Source organism: Cervus elaphus, chromosome 2 (assembly GCF_910594005.1).
Source record: "Cervus elaphus chromosome 2, mCerEla1.1, whole genome shotgun sequence".
NCBI lineage: Eukaryota > Metazoa > Chordata > Mammalia > Artiodactyla > Cervidae > Cervus > Cervus elaphus.
In genome coordinates, this window is record NC_057816.1 from 41,357,653 (window position 1) to 41,365,613 (window position 7,961).

Here is a 7,961-nt window from a genome sequence, read left to right on the forward strand (position 1 = left end):
CCTTATAAGTCTTCTCAGTCCCTTCTCTGAACTAACTCCTACTCAAACCTTGGTCTCATGTCCTTCAGGAAGTTTTAAATTTCTTGGCACTAACATCTCTATTTTCCAATATTCAGCACAGTTGCAATTTTTTGTTCAATGTTACCTTTCTGGCTAGATTGCAAATACAGAGCAATGCCTAAAACAGGGTCTTGCTCATCTGTGTTTATCAAACTTCTGTTGAAAGAGTCGGGGACTGCAGTCTGTGTCCTGTCGTCAGAGTTGTTCACGTCGTTTGGGCTGGTTGGGAAGTAAAAACGTCCTCTATGCCGGTAAGCGTCACCCGTGCCAAACCTATACTGAGCCACTACTCCGCAGAGGAATCCATCCTCTTCCTCAGGAGTCAGGGGGCAGAAAGAAGGCTGTGAACCATCGCACACCTGGACTTCTTTCTAGTACTGATCCCACCGTATTATAGGTGTAATATATATGTAATAGATGTAAAAGCATATTTTATGTAAATTAATTAGTTATTCCTCTCAACATCCCATGCAAAGCACTCTTCCATTTTAAATCTGAGAAAACTGAGGATCACAGGGATTTTAAGTAACTGCTAAAGACCTCACAAGTGAGACCCTAAGCAGTAAGACAGATTTCAAACTCAGACAGCAGCAACAAAGACCACTCTACCAATACTATTTCTCCATGTGTGTTTGAATTAAATTAAATTTGAGATGAACAAGTATTCCCTGTCTGAGGCCTCAAGAGAAAGAGACACCCCTTATTTTAGACAAGGTAAGATGGGTGAGGGCTTCCCTGATAGCTCAGTTGGTAAAGAATCTGTCTGCAATGCAAGAGACCTGGGTTCGATCCCTGGGTTGGAAAGATCTGCTGGAGAAGGGCTAGGCTACCCACTCCAGTATTCTGGGGCTTCCCTTGTGACTCAGCTGGTAAAGAATCTTCCTGCAATGCGGAGACAGGGTTCGATCCCTGGGTTGGGAAGATCCTCTGGAGAAGGGAAAGGCTACCCACTCCAGTACTCTGGCCTGGAGAATTCCATGGACTGTATAGTCCATGGGGTTGCAAAGTGTCAGACACAACGGAGCGATTTTCACTCACTCAAGATGGTTAAGATAGGCCCGCCTTTGTGACAGGTCAAGTATGCATGTAACATCATATCTTAGAATGTGAGCATCTGCAGGAGTTCAAGCTCAAGTGGGGTGCCCTCCTGTTGGGAAAGCAATGAGCACCTAGGTGGTAGTGGTGATGGGGTGACAGTCCCATGATACGTGAGGTCGCTTTATCATAGTGGTCAAGAGCAAGCGTTGTGAAGGCAGAAGACAGACTGACTACTAAATACTCAGTCCACAACCTTTATCCATTGCCACTGTGTTAGAGTATTTTGAGTGTTTAGAACAAATACTACATATCCATAAACATCAGGACACTAACACTTGTGCAATCTTCAGGAGCGGATGTCCTGCAGAGGCAGGAACCAGACCTGTTCTGCCTTCTAGTGAGCTGGTCCTCCTTCCCCAGCATGTCTGGGACCCAAGGCTGCCACACCTGTCGGGGTATCCGACCCCAGAGAAGGATGTGCTTTGCCGAGCAGAGGGCTGAATCCTACCTGCGCTGCTCGTGGCTGTTTCTGTGAAGAAGTTATGTCTCTTTCCATTTCTCTTATCCAGTAACCCACACAAGGCTCTCTCCAGCTAATTGAATTGGCTAGAAGGCTGCCTTCGGTGATTAGATGTCCTGCAGCCTGAGCTGAGAGGAAGAAGGGAACAGGCAGAGAAGCAAATGTCTTGGTGAGCGCAATTCAATCTGCTGCTAAATTTAATCTGCGTGTTTCTGCTTTCTGTTCTCATTCAACCACCTGCAGTGATATGTTTAAAATGCTCCTGACGCATCAGCAAGGTAGGCACCGTGCCAGGACCAAGGCTGCCCATTTTTGCTTCATTTTATGTATAACCCGAGTGAATATCAGGTAGGGTATTTTTCTTTTCTTGCCACATGTGAGATTTCAAATTGCTGATGAAGACAGGATAGCAGTATCTGCCTCAAATGTGATATCTAAAATAGGTTTTCACAGTGTCAGCCTCCCTGCCTCCATCCCACAGATTTTCCCCTGCCCAGAAGATAGCGGCAGGCCCTAAGTACTCAGCGTTAGAGCTCTAACCTCAGATTATATCACACACATTAATCCCTATACAAATGGCATGATACAACATTTATTTAAAATTTCATGTAGTAAAGTGTAGCTGAGCTGAAGTTGTGTTGACACACAGTTAAGTGCATATTTGTTTGAATTTAAGGTTTCTTTTTGTATTTTGCAGTCGATATATCCTCCTTGTCAGGTCTTAGACCTCTTATGTAGGCCTCCGAAGAGCTCATAGGTCCCAAGTCCTTTGCGCACGTGTGGGCCACACTGGGAGCTTCAGAGATGGTATTCTGTCGTCTGCCCACCATTCTGAAGTTTCCTAAAGTAGAAGCAAAGAATGTTTATGTCATGGCTCAACACACAGGCTTTGGCATCAAGCAAGTCCAAGTCTGTCTGCTCAGAGAATCAGTTTCTGAGAACAGAATCTCAGTTTTTGCCTTTGTTAAAATCTGGACGATGATGGTGTCTACTCACTACTGTTATTTGGATAGTATCTGTCCTGCTTTCTACTCTGACATCTCGGCGGGGCTAAATTACATTTCCCAGAATTGCTTTTCCTGGACATTTCCTGTTAGTGAGTGAGTGAAGTCACTCAGTCGTGTCCGACTCTTTGTGATCCCATGGACTATAGCCTACCAGGCTCCACCATCCATGGAATTTTCTAGGCAAGAGTACTGGAGTGGGTTGCCATTTCCTTCTCCATGGGATCTTCCCGACCCAGGGATCGAACCCAGGTCTCCTGCATTGTAGGCAGACGCTTTACTGTCTGAACCACCGGGGCGGGCCCCCGTAGAGATTCCAGTAGGAGATTTGCCAAGTGCATGTTGAGCAGCAGGCATTTTGTAGTCCCCACATGTTGTCACTTACCTGCTGGTTCACCTAACTGGAGGGAAGTAATAACCAGGCCTGCAAAGATTCTGTGTGTGCTTGCTTAGTTGCTCAGTGGTGTCTGACTCTTTGCGACTCCATGGACTATAGTTTGCCAGACTCCTCTGTCCTTGGAGATTGTCCAGGCAAGAATACTGGAGGTCAGTTGCCATGCCCTCCTCCCTTGACAAAATCCTCCTTCAGCTTCTCTGACTCCTAGGCCAGGTATGTCTCATTTAATTTCAGGACAAGGCACCTGCAGGACAAGATCAGAAGCAAAGATAACCTGGCATGGTTTCAGTCCCTTCTTGTGGGTTTTGGTTCATTCTTTCTCCTCCTGAGTCTATATCCATCTTTCCTCCCTGACTGCCTCCCCTAATGGCTTTATGCTCCAGCATCAGGTGTGAAGGCAACCAGCTCTTATGATTGTGTAAGGTCAAATTCCTGCAACAAATCCCCTTCTATATTTATAGTGGTTCTGTTTCTCTGATCAATTCCTGCCTGAAATAGAACTTCTTGTTGTTTGACTGAGATAAACCTTGTAAAGTGCATAGTAGCAGATGTGGCATATAGTCAGTGCTTGATAAACACCTCCATTACAACCCCCAAAGATGGATATTATTTCATGGGTACAAATTTAAGTCCAGTACCTGTTACATAGCAGATGCTCCACACAGACTTGTTGAATGTTTTTCAACACAAGAGAAACAGGACTATATGTGGCAATACATGGGAGTTGAGGGGGAGGTGGTAGAATCAGTTGAGTAATAGGACATCTATATTTAAGGAAACTATTTTAAAGAGATGCAATGTATCATTTCACATTGATAGAATGATCACCTAGGGCAACATCAGATGCTCTAAATTTAAACACTTGCCAATTATGTTCCTTGGGACCAGTGTGCATGAACAGTTAGATTGATACCTAATAAGTGTGTGTAAATAAAAATAGGTGCTCCTATGGTACTTGATAAGGAAATTATTTTCTTGTGGGGTTTTGCACATCTGACAAGCCTCTCTTCCTCCCCTCTCTCTGTCCATGGTCTCTGTGTCCTGAGTGAGGGTTTCTTCCTCTGGTGTGGCCTTCTTGACCCTAGTGAATTTCACTTTTATTTTTTCCCTCCCACCCACATCATCATGGCTATTCCTGGGTCTTCTCCTCAGCCTAGACTGCAACACCTCTGAAAGCTTAAGTCCAATTGTTCTGGTTATTTACTGCTGCCTAAAAAAATATTGCATAGGAACCTGGAATCTTAGGTTTATGAATCAAGGTAAATTAGAAGTGGTCAAACAGGAGATGGCAAGAATGAACACTAACATTTTAGGAATCAGTAAACTAAAATGGACTGGAATGGGTGAATTTAACTCAGATGACCATTATATCTACTACTGTGGGCAAGAATCCCTTAGAAGAAATGGAGTAACCCTCATAGTCAATGAAAGAGTCCAAAATGGGTACAATCTCAAAAATGACAGAATGGTCTCTCTTCATTTCCAAGGCAAATCATTCAATATCACAGTAAACCAAGTCTATGCCCCAACTGGTAATGCTGGAGAAGCTGAAGTTGAATGGTTCTATGAAGACCTACAGGACCTTTTAGAACTAACACACCAAAAGGATGGCCTTTTCATCATAGGGGACTGGAATGCAAAAGTAGGAAGTCAAGAGATACCTGGAGTAACAGGCAAATTTGGCCTTGGGTTACAAAATGAAGCACAGCAAAGGCTAACAGCATTTTGCCAAGAGAACGCACTGGTCATTGCAAACACCCTCTTCCAACAACACAAGAGAAGACTCTACACTTGGACATCACCAGATGGTCAATACTGAAATCAGATTGATTATATTCCTTGCAGCCAAAGATGGAGAAGAACTATACAGTCAGCAAAAACAGGACTGGGAGCTGACTGTGGCTCAGATCATGAACTCCTTATTGCCAAATTCAGACTTAAATTGAAGAAAGTAGGGAAAACTACTAGACCATTTAGGTATGACCTAAATCAAATCCCTTACGATTATACAGTGAAAGTGACAAATAGATTCAAGGAATTAAATCTGATAGACAGAGTGCCTGAAGAACTATGGATGGAGGTTCGTGACATTGTACAGGAGACAGGGATTAAGACCATCCCCAAGAAAAACAAATGTAAAAAGGCACAATGGCTGTCTGAGGGGGCCTTACAAATAGCTGTGAAAAGAAGTGAAAGGCAAAGGAGAAAAGGAAAGATATACCCATTTGAATGCAGAGTTCCAAAGAATAGCAAGGAGAGATAAGAAAGCCTTCTTCAGTGATCAGTGCAAAGAAATAGAGGAAAACAACAGAATGGGAAAGACTAGAGATCTCTTCCAGAAAATTAGAGATACCAAGTGAACACTTCATGCAAAGATGGGCTCAATAAAAGACAGAAATGGTATGGACCTAACAGAAGCAGAAGATATTAAGAAGAGGTGGTAAAAATACACAGAAGAACTATACAAAAAAGATCTTCATGACCCAGGTAACCATGATGATGTGATCACTCACCTAGAGCCAGACATCCTGAAATGTGAAGTCAAGGGGGCCTTAGAAAGCATCACTCTTAACAAAGCTAGTGGAGGTAATGGAATTCCAGTTGAGCTATTTCAAATCCTAAAAGATGATGCTGTGAAAGTGCTTCACTCAATATGCCAGCAAATTTGGAAAACTCATCAGTGGCCACAGGACTGGAAAAGGTCAGTTTTCATTCCAATCCCAAAGAAAGGCAATGCCAAAGAATGTTCAAACTACTGCACGATTGCACTCATCTCATACGTTAGCAAAGTAATGCTCAAAATTCTCCAAGCCAGGCTTCAACAGTACGTGAACCATGAACTTCATGTTCAAACTGGATTTAGAAAAGATAGAGGAACCAGAGATCAAATTGCCAACATCCGTTGGATCATAGAAAATACAAGAGAGTTCCAGAAAAACACCTACTTTTGCTTTATAGACTACGCCAAAGCCTTTGACTGTGTGGATCACAATAAACTGTGGAAAATTATGAAAGAGATGGGAATACCAGACCACCTGACCTGCCTCCTGAGAAATCTGTATGCAGGTCAAGAAGCAACAGTTAGAACTGGACATGGAACAACAGACTGGTTCCAAATTGGGAAAGGAGTACGTCAAGGCTGTATATTGTCACCCTGCTTATTTAACTTATATGCAGAGTACATCATGTGAAATGCTGAGCTGGATGAAGCACAAGCTGGAATCAAGATTGCTGGGAGAAATGTCAGTATCCTCAGATATGCAGATGACACCACGCTTATGGCAGAAAGAGAAGAGAAACTAAAGAGCCTCTTGATGAGAGTGAAAGGAGAGTGAAAAAGTTGGCTTAAAACTCAACATTCAAAAGATGAAGACCATGGCATCCAGTCCCATCACTTCATGGCAAATAGATGGAGAAACAATGGAAACAGTGACAGATTTTATTTTTGGGGGGCTCCAAAATCACTGCATATGGTGACTAGCCATGAAATTAAAAGACACTTGTTCCTTGGAAGAAAATTTATGATCAACCTAGACAGCATATTAAAAAGCAGAGACATTACTTTGCTGACAAAGGTCCATCTAGTGAAAGCTATGGTTTTTCCAGTAGTCATATATGGAAGTGAGGGTTGGGCTATAAAGAAAGCTGAGAGCCAAAGAATTGCTGCTTTTGAACGGTGGTGTTGGAGAAGATTCTTGAGAGTCTCTTGGATTGCAAGGAGATCCAACCAGTCAATCCTAAAGGAAATCAGTCCTGAATATTCTTTGGAAGGACTGAAGCTGAAGCTGAAGCTCCAATACTTTGGCTACCTGATGCGAAGAATCAACTCACTGGAAAAGATCCTGATGCTGGGGAAGATTGAGAGCAGAAGGAGAAGGGGATGACAGAGGATAAGATAGTTGGATGTCATCACTGACTCAATAGACATGAGTTTGAGCAAGCTCCAGGAGTTGATGAAGGACAGGGAAGCCTGGTATGCTGCAGTCCATGGGGCTGCAAAGAGTTGGACATGACTGAGTGACTTAACTGAACTGAACGGAATAAAATATCCCTAGGTTTTCCCAGATGGATCAGTGGTAAAGAATCCTCCTGCCAATGCAGGAGATGCGAGTTCAGTCCCTGGGTTGGGAAGATCCCCTGGAGAAGGAAATGGCAACCCACTCCAGTATTCTTACCTGGGAAATCCTTTGGATAGAGGAGCCTGATGGGCTACAGTCCACAGGATCGAAAAAGAATTCTGACATGCTCCATCACTAATTCCTTATCTTTCCTGTACCTTCAGTGTCTATTTTTAATGCTCTTTCTTATCATCAAGTTGGAATATCAACCACAGAAACAGTGAATATTTATTGTTTACAAAGTGTCAGACACTATCTGTGCACTTGCCATTTTGTGACTTATTTATTAATACTTGCAACAATGATTAGTATTGTTATTATCTCCACCTTTACAGATCCTGTGACATTAAGGAATATACTCAAGGTCACTTGAGTAGCTTTTGTGTGGAGCTGGGACTACGTCTAGAGCTTGAATTATAATACATGCTGAAAGTGAAAGTGAAGTTGCTCAGTTGTGTCCAACTGTTTGCAACCCTGTGGATGGTAGCCTACCAGGCTCCTCCGTCCATGGGATTTTCCAAGCAAAAATACTGGAGTGGGCTGCCATTCCCTTCTCCAGGGGATCTTCCCAACCCAGGGGTCGAACCCAGGTCACACACATCACAGGCAGACGCTTTACCGTCTGAGCCACTAGGGAAGTCCATAATACATGCTCTTCACCACATACTGCTCCAACACGTGTAGAAATGTTCCAGAAAGAAATCCAAGATATTTTTTTTCAACCTTTAGCTATTGTCCCATCTCTCACATTTTTTTGAATCATCTTCACACATTATCTTTTCCGCTTCCTCCCTTCATCTTCAGCTGCTCGCAGCAGACTACAG